Source organism: Ranitomeya variabilis, chromosome 3 (assembly GCF_051348905.1).
Source record: "Ranitomeya variabilis isolate aRanVar5 chromosome 3, aRanVar5.hap1, whole genome shotgun sequence".
NCBI lineage: Eukaryota > Metazoa > Chordata > Amphibia > Anura > Dendrobatidae > Ranitomeya > Ranitomeya variabilis.
The window spans coordinates 601,533,287-601,547,791 of record NC_135234.1 but is presented as its reverse complement, the minus strand read 5'-3'; positions in this window follow the sequence as shown (position 1 = coordinate 601,547,791).

Genomic DNA, 14,505 nt, shown 5'->3' with positions numbered 1-14,505 from the left:
GCTGCAAATTTTAATTAAACGAAAGAAGGAAATATAAATAATTAATGATAGTTTACAAAATTTGCATTCATAAGAATACAAAGAATATTTTTGGAAGACTAATATGATTTTGAATACAATGAATCTATTTATTAAAATTGGATATTTTTTATAATTTATTTATATTTAACAGAAAAGTAGGGAATATTTGAAGTTTTGCATACATTTTCCATGCACTGCTTATTATAACTAGAAACTAGAATATAATATATTGCACAAATTAAATACAAATCAAAACGTGCTGATTGCACCAGTTTTTGTGCTAAGTACCTCAATTTATAAGTGTATTATATATGACAATAGTGCAGATTATGTTTTTTATATTTAATATTCAATGTTTACACACAGTGGTTGTTTTCTACAGTATTCCACTGGAGGTGGTGACTGTGTCCACTGTTTGCTGAGTACTCTTTCAATCAGTTTAAGAGCTTGTTCAGATGAGTGTATTCAATGGACGGACGTGTGCTGCCCCAGTAAAAATCTGACAACACTTTAACCAAAAGAACCAGTGTAGGTCAACATGGCCATTCAGATGACAGTATGTTTCGCATGGGCCAAATTTGTAAAAAAAAATTGCAGAATGTTCTTCTCTCTTCCATATCTTAAATGAAACTCACCAATACTAATTTATGGGTGCACAAAATAAAATTGGATCCCATATGGATCTTCTGTGTAGCATCTGATTTTTACTGAAAAATTGGCACTATTAACCTAGGAAACTATTTTAGATTGCATATATTTGCAAATGCTAATGTAAAAAAAACAGCAATACGGATGGCTCATGGATGCCACAAGGACATAAACAATGTCACATGGTTGGCACACAGATGAAGATTTGGACGAGTTTTCAGTCTAAATCTTGGTTTCTTTTTCATATACTTGTCTGATCATGGCCTTAGGCGGGGGTCACACTTGCGAGTTCAATGCGAGACACTTGCACATCAAGTCCCGGCATTCGGGACCAGAGTGTGCGGCTGCATGTATTTCTATGCAGCCGCACACTCCGGTCCTGAGTGCCGGCAGCAGTGCCGGTACTTGATACGAGAGACTTATGCGAGTTTCTCGTATTGAACTCGCAAGTGTGACCCTGGCCATAGGCTGTTTTTAAGGGAATCTGTCAGCAAGATTTTACTATGAAATCTGAGGAAGGTATGAGGTAAGGGTTAAAACACGGAACTGAAAGATGTGTCACATGTCAAGATTTGTGTTGATCATTACTGTGATAAGCTTTCCACTCCTGTAAGTCTGACTCCACCATCTTCTGTGATAAGCAGATCACTGTCTATAGACAATGCACATAGAGAGCCTTGTGTGGGTGGGGACATTTTACTCAGCTCTGCTGCATTGCTAAATGTAAGATCTCTGATTGTGTCAGAACTGCTGCACCCATTAAACTAAGTGATACATTTCTGAACTCAGGGTCTCTTTGCCTACATGATGATGCTCTTAGATGAGGTAGCAAGAACCTGCTGACAGATTCATATTAATTAGTGCTCAATGCTAGTGCTGGATGAGCTTGCAAGGATAAATAACTCAGTTCTGGTATATCTATATGCAATTTCTGACCCACACCAATCCGATATCAATGAACTAACCGAGGGATGGATCATCAATGCATTTATCCACAGAACTCTTTTAAAATAAGTTGAACATACTGTACCCTAAAAAGGGACCAATAACTTGTCGAGAGATATGCAGCAAACCAACCTAAGTATGTGTTTAATATATCCTGCTCCAGTCCATGGTTGGAAAGTCTCTGTGCGGAGAGGTGTCCTTGAGTTTTCCATCAGTGAAAGATAATGGATAACTTACAAACCACTGTGCCTAGCTCCGGAGGTGCAAGTTCACAAAAGAATCCGATTCGAATCTGTGAGTATGACAGATCTAGATTGGAAGGCATCCTTAGATTAGATATCCATCTGTATTCATAAATTCCACTGCACTATGCTTGATAAATAGATCAATCCATAGATCAAACTATAGTCCGTGGTGCTATAAATAATCAGCATTACAGCCAGTCATGCTACATAAAGCTTGCCATGAAAAAAGCTGCCACCCTGTACTATGGTGACATCATCAACTTTAATTTCCTAGATAGGTAAAAAAGTAGGTAATTCCAATACTGTGTTTCAGAGAATAATGTCCTCCTTCATCTAGGATTACCATTACTGGGGGCATAGCAATCTATGGATGTAATGGATGTAGGTAATGATTGGTTGATCTATTTTTGCTAATATTTGCAGCTTATATTTATCTGTAAAAGCAAATAGCTCTATTTCGCTATTTGGTCCAGCTGGTATGAGCCAACTGTATTCTCACCCATCCCTTGTAGATTGTGAGCCTTCGTGGGCAGGGTCCTCTCTCCTCCTGTACCAGTTGTGACTTGTATTGTTTAAGATTATTGTACTTGTTTTTATTATGTATACCCCTCCTTACATGTAAAGCGCCATGGAATAAATGGCGCTATAACAATAAATAATAATAATAATAATAATAATAATAAAAAATCCACATGCATTCCATTTGACATTCTGATTCTGGATTCTATTTTGCTATGTGTCACATGGACCAGCACACAAATGCCCCACTTTATGTCATTCATGTGCAAATGAGCAAGATATATTGACAACTGCGCTGACCAAAAAAATGGACATGTCCACGTGTGGCTCACAGGGACATAGGGCATAGATTTTAATGGGTGTGTCTCTGATACTTGTTAAAACTGTCACCACACATACTGGACACACTGACGTGTGAATGAACCCTAGATCAACTCTCCCTGAACTGCTTCCAGATAAGGGTTTGCTGAGCATCTCATCACTGGGTGCTATATAAGACCCAATGACGCAAAGCGGTCAGCCAATCACAGTAATGCTAGAAGCCATGATTGTTAGAAGATAAGGTGCACTAATATGTCCATAGAAGTCATAAACATTTGTGATAATCTAAGGGTGATACATCATGTACAGTAACAAACATATGGGACCAAAGAAGAAAAGGCCAATACATATGCGATGTGCACACCTGATCACTATGTAAAAGTAAGTTTTATTAACACTAGTAACACCATCAAAATGTTATGTTAGTTGCATATTATTGACTTAGATATAGTAAATAATATCTGATAGGATAATTATGTCGCCAATCCTCTTCCCTCAACATACATCTTTATTGTCATTTTCCATCAGCTTACCCACTCTTTTGCCTCAGTTCTGAAAGAAAATAGCTTTCTTACCATCAGCAAGTCAGAGCCTTGACGGGTAGGTCAACATTACCAGAGAATGAGTCCCTTTTTCTTCATGCAGATATTAAGTATTTCAGGAAAATTCTCATTAATGTATGCAGACCTGTAAACACAGTCCACAAAATTTAGAGCTAAAGCTTTTAATAGATATGTCACATATAAATCTTGATCATGACTATGTAGATCCTGAATTACATAATCAGTAGCAATGAAAGTGTCTTAGGCTTATTTAGTGTCTCTACAATTTAAAAGAATAGTCCATAAACATATAGGCTGAGCCTGATAAAAAAGTAAAGTGGTGTAAAGTGTTACAATAACTCCAAACCCTCCTGTATGGTATAGGGGTCCTCAATCTGTCTGTGGTGTCGTGCTATTTGAGTAGCAAGATGGCAATTAGCTTCATTTCCCACCACGAGGTGAAGGATCCAAGCCAAACGTCTTCATGTTCACAGTGGGGGTCAATGCATAGATTTCTCTTCTGCATGAATAGCGAATTAGCACCACCTCATGAGAGAATCACACTCCTATAGATATGTTTTTTGTCCTTCACTGGCTGGACAACATGCAATCTGAGACTTCCTCTCAGCCTACATCTCATGTCTTCTGAGTGCACATTAAGCTGTACCTCTCCATGGAATTATAAAGCAAGATAGGCCTAAAAAAAAAAACCTTTGCATCCGGAGATATCACAATGTGTATATCATCAATAACCTCACCTGTCCCGCAGGATTCTATCATATAGCCCCAAAACCACAGGAGCTTTGCAGTAACGCTCTTGCTTCAAAAGCTAGCTTGGCCATGCCCACTTCATCTCCATTTTAAATGCTCTTCCACCCTTTTTAGAATTCTCTCCTCCATGAATGCAGACTATCTTCCTTTCAAATGAAATTGATCTGCAGAATACAGATTGTACACCAATGAAATGTTAGCCAGGTGTCCTTTGGAACCAAAATCCTGCTCTGCACAAAGACTTAAGCCTGCATTTAACCTGCTGTTCTGTTCATTTTGGCTATACACTTACTCTTTGGGCCAGTATGACCCGACCTATTAAAGTATGTTAATTTTGACATTTAGCTACTCTAAGCGTATTATTTGAATACCAGCTGTATTGTTTACCTGTATATGAACATGGTCGATCAAATACAAATTAAAAATTAACTTTTACCGATTCTGGTGGAGGCCATGGTGTCGCATTTTTGAGCTTGCTGCTTGATACGATTTACTATGGCTGCTACTCTCTTACTTCTGAGTTTTACTTTTCTTCCAAAAATAGATGGCACAGCAAATGACTTTCCTAATTCTTCCAGAAAGAGTCTTCATTTATGCAGTTTATTGGCTTTCCAATTGGGGTTTATTTCACGCCATTAAACAAATGCCTTGTAGGCAGATACATCAACAATGTTATAAAATAAAACCATTGGCCCCTGATTGCTTTTGCATTTGCTTGTGTACATAGCTATTAGTTGATCTTGTGTATCAACTGCCCCTTTAGTGGAATCATAATCTAATATCTGGCTTTTTATCATCTTGACAACTTACTGCATCGTCATGGTGCATCGTGCTCATCAGAATGACCTGTTTGTTTGTTTGGGGAATGTAAGAAACCACTGTTGTTTTTCCAGTAAGGTAAAACAATGAATCGTGTATATCTCTTTTACCAACAATACTTTGTGACAGTTGAGGCTTGCTTTTTCCTACAGTGCCCACCTGTCATGTCGGACGCTGTTCATACTAGGGCGTTCGACAGACAGCGGTAATTCCGCTTTTGTCCACTATGCGCTCAGTGGCGTCGACTAGTTTTTATCTAGCTGGTCCGGGGTTAATTTAGCTGATGCTTGGATTGGAAGCTGGGTCATGCCCACTGCCTTTAAATAGTTCTTCTGAACATTGGGCGTCGCCGATTATAGCTTCTGTCTTGTGCTTGGTTATCTCGGTCTGGAGTGGTGGTCTAGGAGAAGGAGTATCGTATCTGGTGGTGTATTTCCCTTTGTCGTATTTTCTCCTTCCTTTATTTGTATTTGTTTTGCCCTGTGCACTTATAGTGTATTCCTGTGTGACTGCGGCGTGATGCATATTTTCTGTTATCCGTGTCTGTGCTAACTGTGGGTATTGGTGAGTGGTCTCATCACTGGGTGGTGGAATGAGGTTTCAGCCTAGGGTTGAAACAGGAGACAGGGTGAGGGTGGAGGCCCAGACATGCACACCATCAGTGTAAACTCTGGGAGAGGGTCAGTCAGGGTTTTCCAGAGTTGAGGGAGATCGCATGGGCCTGGGTTATTAGCTCTTGCCTACCTAGGCTTCCCGTGACACCACCATTGTAAGCTTTCATTTTAGCAACAGCTGCCCCAGTTCGTGCAATGTAAGAAAGTTGTCACGTGTCACATTTTCTCCTCTTATTCCATACGTCAAATCTGAAATGACTCACATACTCTGAATCTTTTCAGGTTTTTCTCCAGGCTTATTTCCTGTATATACCTGTATTTAGAGTGTATGAACTGCTGCTGTCACAAAGTGTCCATGTCTTGATGCCGTACTTTGCTGGCTTATTTGGTATATATTGTTTTTACAGTCACCTACTTCAGAGTGCCACAAGTTGTTCATCCTCAGTGACATTTTCACCAGTATTGTATAGCTTTGGAAAAATCTCCATGTATCCTAAACTTCTGTAATAGAGGTTAGTTATTAGAGAATTATCTGATGTTATAAGAGGACAGTTTTCCTGCCTGGGCAGAAGGCTGCAAGTTCCAAAATACATTTTTGTTTTTAGACTGAATTGCTTGCACCGGACTAGTTGTTTGGGCATTGTGTCTCATCAGATATAACATCAGAATTCTTATAATCACTTTCCCCACCTCTTATGCTGTCCTCATTTACGGACACATTCTCCAGTTGGATATCTTTTTAAGAATCGGAGGCGCTGGCAAGCTTTTCCAATTCAGCTTAACTCAATGGATGTCTTTGCCACATTTTTATCCAACTTTCAAAATAATGAACACTCACAACTTTCACGGGGTAAAATCAGCGTTGTGGAATAAAATAGCACTATATGAATAAACAACAATAATATAATAATAATAATAATAAAATAACAGCAAACACTAACCAGTAGCAACAATAAGAGCTTATATACTACAACGAAACAGACCTAATAATAATAATAATATTTATATATTTAGTGCCAACATATTCCACAGCGCTTTACAGTTTAACAGTTTCAAACACAAAAGTCATAAGTAGTGTTGAGCGATACCTTCTGATATGCAAAGGTATCGGTATCGGATTGGATCAGCCGATATCCAAAAAATATCGGATATCGCCGATACCGATACCCGATACCAATGCATATCAATGGGACACAAAATATCGGAATGGTTCCCAGGGTCTGAAGGAGAGGAAACTCTCCTTCAGGCCCTGGGATCCATATTCATGTATAAAATAAAGAATAAAAATAAAAAATATTGATATACTCACCCCTCTGACGGCCCCGGCTCTCACCGGTCCAAGCGTCTGCCTCCGTTCCTAAGAATGCAGAGTGAAGGACCTTCGATGATGTCGCGGCTTGTGATTGGTCACGTGACCGCTCATGTGACCGCTCATGCGACCAATCACAAGTCGTGACGTCATCGAAGGTCATTCACTTCCTGCATTCTTAGGAACGGAGGCACCGCTAAGCGCCAGAGTCCGCCGGAGAGGTGAGTATATCAATATTTTTTATTTTTATTATTTATTTTTTACATGATTATGGATCCCAGGGCCTGAAGGAGAGTCTCCTCTTCTTCAGACCCTGGGAACCATTCCGATATTTTGTGTCCCATTGATATGCACTGGTATCGGGTATCGGTATCGGCGATATCCGATATTTTTTGGATATCGGCCGATCCAATCCGATACCTCTCCTCCAGACCCTGGGAACCATACGCACCGCACACTTCCGATTCCGATTTCCGATATCGCAAAAATATCAGAACTCGGTATCGGAATTCAGATACAGCAAATATCGGCTGATACCCGATATTTGCAGTATCGGAATGCTCAACACTAGTTATAAGTAACAACGTTAACAATACAATAATTAAAGCAAAATAAGATGACCCTGCTCGTGAAAGCTTACAATCTACAATGAGGTGGGGGAGATACAAAGTACAGGTGTGTATTTATAATGATGTATTTTTCAATGATGGTCCAGACCTGCACAGACCAGTACTCAAAGCCCATCCATCTGCAGTAACTTGCAAAGTTCATTAGTCGGCGGGAACTGGAGAAATCAATAAACAATAGTAGATGCAATAAATTATCTACAGTGATATTTTTAATCATTTATTGGAGTAAAAATATGGAGAGGGATCTGTATAAAATTATATTGGTTATAAACATAAGGATGAATGATCTCCCCAAGGTCATTCATCCTTATGTTTATAGTTTTTTCACTAGGCACTGCTCCTAATAGACTAGAAACAGCTGTGGTATAATCCCCAAAAACTTCAAATAAATATTTATATAGGATTAAAATATAACTTTTACTGGATATACTAAAAATACAACAACAAATATTTCACTAAAACAGACAAACAAACGAAGCGTAGATGGCGCAATAGAAAAAGTGCCTGATTAACACCTCTAAATATTCACTTGCTAACCACCATAATACAACAAATATTGCTGAGACTATTCAAGTTCCACAAAGGATCGCCACTCAGTCAATACAGTGTATATAACGGCACTAATATATATTCCCAAAGTTTTAGACACTCTGCAGAGTTATTAGCCCCAGAGACACTCAAAGAAAACTCTATTGTGGGAACTTAGATTTAGAGTAGTGCCATGGATACTTAATTCTAGCATCTATCAGCAACCTGCCCGCAGACCGATTTCACTGCATAGCATGAAAGCCGTATCCATTATCATGGCTGGTATAATATAGAACGGTCTCACCCGGAGCAGTTCACATCAAACTCGTTCAGCTCTATTCATGGTTGTGGACCTCTTCCCCTCCTTTCCCAACGCGTTTCGATATTCTCTCATCAGGGGATAACGTTGGGGGTCCTCACACACATAGCGTCCAGCCGACGCTTACGATACACGTGCGCAGGTAAGTTTGTCCTTTTTAAAGTAACGCGCTGTATGCCCACATCCGGTCAGAACGCTCTGCCGATCATGTGACCGGAAGTGAGATCACACAGACTGGTCAGCTGACCCATGCTTCAGGCCGCTGAGCGTCCTAGTTACCATGGAGCGCAGAGAGTTCCACTGTGTCTGCGCTCTCTGTGTAACCCTCTACATCTTGGAGCGCAGGTATTTTCCTACGTCTGCGCTTCCAAGTAGGTAAATACAAGGAGACTTAAAAGCACCATCGGATATCCAGAATCCTAATGTATTGTGCTATACGTCTCTCTATATGTACAGTATATGGATTTATTGCGCTTTCACCATGAGTCAAAACATATCCATCATACTCATTGTGTACCACTATTTTCTGTACAGGTTTACCATATTGTTTGTAAAACACCTTAGATTTCCGGATATCAGAAACCAGTTTTGACCGATATGCCAAAAGACGCAGGAAAGCCTAACCCCATTTTTTTACACAAAATTCATTAATAATGTATTTGATTATAAATAATAGACATCGACGTACAGATCCTCAGGAGACTGGCGGTAGAAAATTACAGGAAAAATTTGAAAAAAGAACCACAAAGGAAAGCCTATTAAAGATCTAGGGTGTCCTATTCTCACTTTCACCTACCTAACGCGGAGGTTGGCACCCTAGACCCTACGCAGTGGCGCCCCCACTCGTCGGCGGCTATCCCTAACTCATCACCCTAGCTCTCCCTACATTAAAGGAAGGAAGAAAAGGAGAGCTGATCATTTAGACCATACGGATGGACTGTACGTAGCCAAAATATCCACTTACACTCTCTCTGCAGTATAATTTGATTCCAATTACCTCCTCTTATAGGGGGTCTAATTCTATCAATACCAACAAACTTGATCTTGTTCTCATTTCCCTCATGTTGTCTATTTATGTGGTTAGCTATGGCTGTGTCTTTTTTATTTTTTATATCCTGTATATGCTCTCTAATTCTTCTGCAGAAATTTCTCTTAGTCTTTCCTACATATTCTAAGCCACATTCGCATGTAGCTTTATACACTATTCCCTTGGTCTGACAGTTGATGAAGTGTCTAATTTGGTATGTTCTGCCTGTGTTATTACTGACAAAGGTCTTACTTGTCTGTATCGAGGCACACGCTTTACATCTCCCACATTTGTAGCACCCCGCTGGCTGTACACCAAGCCAGGAGTGACCCTTCGGACTTTGGTAGTGGCTATGGACAAGTCTATCTTTATGGATTTTCCTTTTCGAAATGTAATTTGAGGAGTGGTATTAATAGTATCCTTAATGTCCGGATCCATACACAGAATTTGCCAATGTTTTTGTAGGACTTTCCGGATCTCATTAGCTCCATTTGAAAATCGTGTAATGAAGCGTGTGGTACCCTTTTCCAACTTTGGGGGTTGTTGTCGTAGGAGATTGAAACGTTCCTTCTCCAATGATGATTTATATGCCTCATTTAATATCTGGTCTGGGTAACCTCTTTCGTGAAACCTTTCTCTCAGGTCATCCGCTTGCTCCTTAAAACTGTTAATATTGGAGCAATTGTGGCGTAATCTTAGATATTGGCCTTTGGGTATACCCCGCTTGAGTGGTCTGGGATGACTACTCTCCCAACGTAGGAGGGCATTTGTTGCAGTTGGTTTACGGTAATTTTTTGTCATCACTAGGATTGAGCGACCTTTACTTTTATAGGATCAGGTCGGGTTTCACGAAACCCGACTTTTTCAAAAGTCGGGTCGAGTGAAATCGGCCGATCCTATAAAAAAGTCGGGGCCGGGGTCGGCCAAAACTCGAAACCCAATGCAGTGCATTGGGTTTCCAATGGTTCCCAGGGTCTGAAGGAGCGGAAACTCTCCTTCAGGCCCTGGGATCCATATTTAAGTGTAAAATAAAGAATTAAAATAAAAAATATCGCTATACTTACCGTCTGACGGGCCCTGGTACTAACCGGGAACCTTCCTTCCTTAGAATCAGCCTTCCAGGACCTTGCGGTGACGTCACGGTGACGTCGCGGCTTGTGATTGGTCGCGCGGCCGCCCATGTGACCGCTCGCGCGACCAATCACAAGCCGCGACGTCACCGTGACGTCACCGAAGGCCCTGGAAGGGCTGATTCTTAGGAAGGAAGGCTGCTCTGCTTCGTTCCGGCAGCCTTCCTTCCTAAGAATCAGCCCTTCCAGGACCTTCGGTGATGTCACCGAAGGTCCTGGAAGGGCTGATTCTTAGGAAGGAAGGCTGCCGGAACGAAGCCGAGGGTGAGTATATTCCTATTAGGTATATACTCACCCTCGGACACGCCCTGCTTCTTTCCGGCAGCCTTCCTTCCTAAGAATCAGCCCTTCCAGGGCCTTCGGTGACGTCACAGTGACGTCGCGGCTTGTGATTGGTCGCGCGAGCAGTCACATGGGCGGCCGCGCGACCAATCACAAGCCGCGACGTCCCCGCGACGTCACCGCTAGGTCCTGGAAGGCTGATTCTAAGGAAGGAAGGTTCCCGCTTAGTACCAGGGCGCATCAGATGGTAAGTATGGCAATATTTTTTATTTTAATTCTTTATTTTACACTTAAATCTGAATTCCGATACCAATTCCCGATATCTTAAACATATCGGGAATCGGTATCGGAATTCCGATTCCAGATTCAGAAGATCGCCGACTTCATGGCCGACCCCACACAGGGGTCGGGTCGGGTTTCATGAAACCCGACTTTGCCAAAAGTCGGCAACTTCTGAAAATTGCCGACCCGTTTCGCTCAACCCTTGTCATCACCTCTCCATTTTCAGCTTTTTGGACCAAAACATCAAGAAAGGCCAGACTATTATAGTTACTCTCACATGTAAAGTGTAAACCCAGACTATTGACATTGAGAACATCAACAAACCCCCGAAATTCGGACTCGACACCCCTCCAAATCACAAAGATGTCGTCCAGGTACCTTAGCCATAATACCTGTTGTGGCTTCTGTTTGTGGGCCCCCTCTGGTGGTTACTGCTGGTACTGGGTGACTTTGGTGGGTTGCGGCCTTTGGTTTCCACCTGTCCATCAGTGGCTGGGTGTTTCCTATTTTACCTGGCCTTTCTGTCATTTCCCTTGCCGGCTATCAATGTATTCAGATGTGCTCTGTTTGGTTCCTGCCTACCTGCTCCCAGATCTTTCAGGATAAGCTAAGTGCTGATTTTCAGTTGTTTGGTTTTTTGTCCAGCTTGCTTATTATGTCTCTATGCTAGCTGGTAGCTCTAGTGGACTGAGGTTCTCCCCATGTGCCATGAGTTGGCACATGGGTTCTTGTAATCTCAGGATGGTTTTTTTGATTAGGGTTTTTTGCTGACCGCTCAGTCCCCTTTTGTATCGTTCTGCTTTCTAGTTTACAGCGGGCCTCAATTTGCTAAAACTATATATATCATCTCTATGTGTGTGCCTTCCTCTCATTTCACCGTCAATACATGTGGGGGGCAACTATATCTTTTGGGGTTCATTCCGCTGGAGGCAAGTGAGGTCTTTATTTTCTCTGCAGTGCTAGTTAGCTCTTAGGCTGGTGCGTGGCGTCTAGAACCAACGTAGGCACGCTCCCTGGCTATCTCTAGTTGCGTTTGTCAGGCGTAGGGCAGCGGTCAGCCCAGGTTCCATCACCCTAGAGCTCATCCGTAATTTATTTGTACTTTGCTTGTCCTGTGCTATCCCTAGCCATTGGGATTCATGACAGTATAGCCGGCCCACAAAGTGTTAATTGTTTGGGCTGAAGCAGGAGAAAGAGAAGTGTTTAAGGAAATTTTTTTTTTTTTCCCTTCAGAGTTTTGCTGCCTAGCCCTTAATTGCTGTCTAGCTGCTTCTTACCTCCTCTTAACCCTTGAATGGCTCTGATCTTAGCTGTTTAACATGGATGTCCAGAGTTTGGCTTCCAGCCTGAGTAATCTCGCGGCAAAAGTTCAAAACATACAGGATTTTGTTGTTCACACCCCCATGTCTGAACCTAGAATTCCTATTCCAGAGTTCTTTTCTGGAGATAGATCTACCTTCCTGAATTTCAGGAACAATTGTAAATTGTTTCTTTCTTTAAAAACTCGCTCCTCTGGAGACCCTGCTCAACAGGTCAAGATTGTAATATCTTTCCTGCGGGGCGACCCTCAGAATTGGGCATTTGCATTGGCACCAGGGGATCCTGCATTGCTCAGTGTGGATGCGTTTTTTCTGGCATTGGGATTGCTCTATGAGGAACCTAACCTGGAGATTCAGGCTGAAAAGGCTTTATTAGCCCTCTCTCAGGGGCATGATGAAGCGGAGATATATTGTCAGAAGTTTCGGAAGTGGTCGGTGCTTACTCAGTGGAATGAGTGCGCCCTGGCTGCAAACTTCAGAAATGGTCTTTCTGAGGCCATTAAGGATATTATGGTGGGGTTCCCTACGCCTACAGGTCTGAATGAGTCTATGGCTATGGCCATTCAGATTGATCGGCGTTTACGGGAGCGCAAACCCGTGCACCAGTTGGCGGTGTCTTCTGAACAGGCACCTGAGACTATGCAATGTGATAGAATTCAGTCCAGAAGTGAACGGCAAAATTATAGGTGGAAAAATGGATTGTGTTTCTATTGTGGTGATTCAGCTCATGTTATATCAGCATGCTCTAAACGCACAAAAAGGGTTGATAAATCTTTTGCCATTGGTACTCTGCAGCCTAAGTTCATTTTGTCTGTGACTCTGATTTTTTCACTGTCTTCCATTTCCGTCGATGCCTATGTGGATTCGGGCGCTGCCCTGAGTCTTATGGATTGGTCATTTGCTAAACGCTGCGGTTTTAGTCTGGAACCTCTGGAAGTTCCTATTCCTCTGAAGGGAATTGACTCTACACCATTGGCTATGAATAAACCGCAGTATTGGACACAAGTGACCATGCGCATGACTCCCGTTCATCAGGAGGTGATTCGCTTCCTTGTACTTTATAATTTACATGATGTACTAGTGCTTGGTCTGCCATGGTTACAAACTCATAATCCTGTCCTGGACTGGAAAACAATGTCTGTGTTAAGCTGGGGATGTCAGGGGGTTCATTATGATGCACCTCCGATTTCAATCGCTTCATCTACTCCTTCTGAGATCCCTGCGTTTTTGTCTGACTATAGGGATGTTTTTGAGGAGCCTAAGCTCAATTCGCTCCCTCCGCATAGAGATTGTGACTGTGCTATAGAATTGATTCCTGGCAGTAAGTTCCCTAAGGGTCGTTTATTTAATCTGTCACTGCCAGAGCATACTGCTATGCGGAATTATATTAAGGAGTCCTTGGAAAAGGGACATATTCGTCCATCTTCGTCCCCTCTGGGAGCAGGTTTTTTTTTGTGGCAAAAAAAGATGGTTCCCTGAGGCCTTGTATAGATTATCGCCTTCTGAATAAGATTACAGTCAAGTATCAGTATCCATTGCCATTATTGACTGATTTGTTTGCTCGCATTAAGGGGGCTAGGTGGTTCACTAAGATAGATCTTCGCGGTGCGTATAATCTGGTGCGGATAAAACAGGGTGATGAGTGGAAAACCGCATTTAATACGCCTGAGGGCCATTTTGAGTATTTGGTAATGCCTTTTGGACTCTCCAATGCTCCGTCAGTCTTTCAGTCCTTTATGCACAATATTTTCCGTGAATATCTGGATAAGTTTATGATTGTGTATTTGGATGATATTTTGGTGTTTTCTGATGACTGGGAGTCTCATGTTCTACAGGTCAGGAAGGTGTTTCAGGTTCTGCGGGCCAATTCTCTGTTTGTGAAGGGCTCAAAGTGTCTCTTCGGAGTCCAGAAGATTTCTTTTTTGGGGTACATTTTTTCTCCTTCTACTATTGAGATGGATTCCGTCAAGGTTCCGGCGATTTGTGACTGGACACAACCTACATCTGTTAAGAGCCATCAGAAGTTCTTGGGGTTTGCTAATTTTTATCGTCGGTTCATTGCTAATTTTTCCAGTATTGTTAAACCTTTGACTGATTTGACTAAAAAGGGTGCTGATGTTGCTGATTGGTCTCCTGCGGCCGTGGAGGCCTTTCAGGAACTTAAGCGCCGGTTTTCTTCTGCTCCTGTGTTGTGTCAACCAGATGTTTCACTTCCTTTTCAGGTTGAGGTTGATG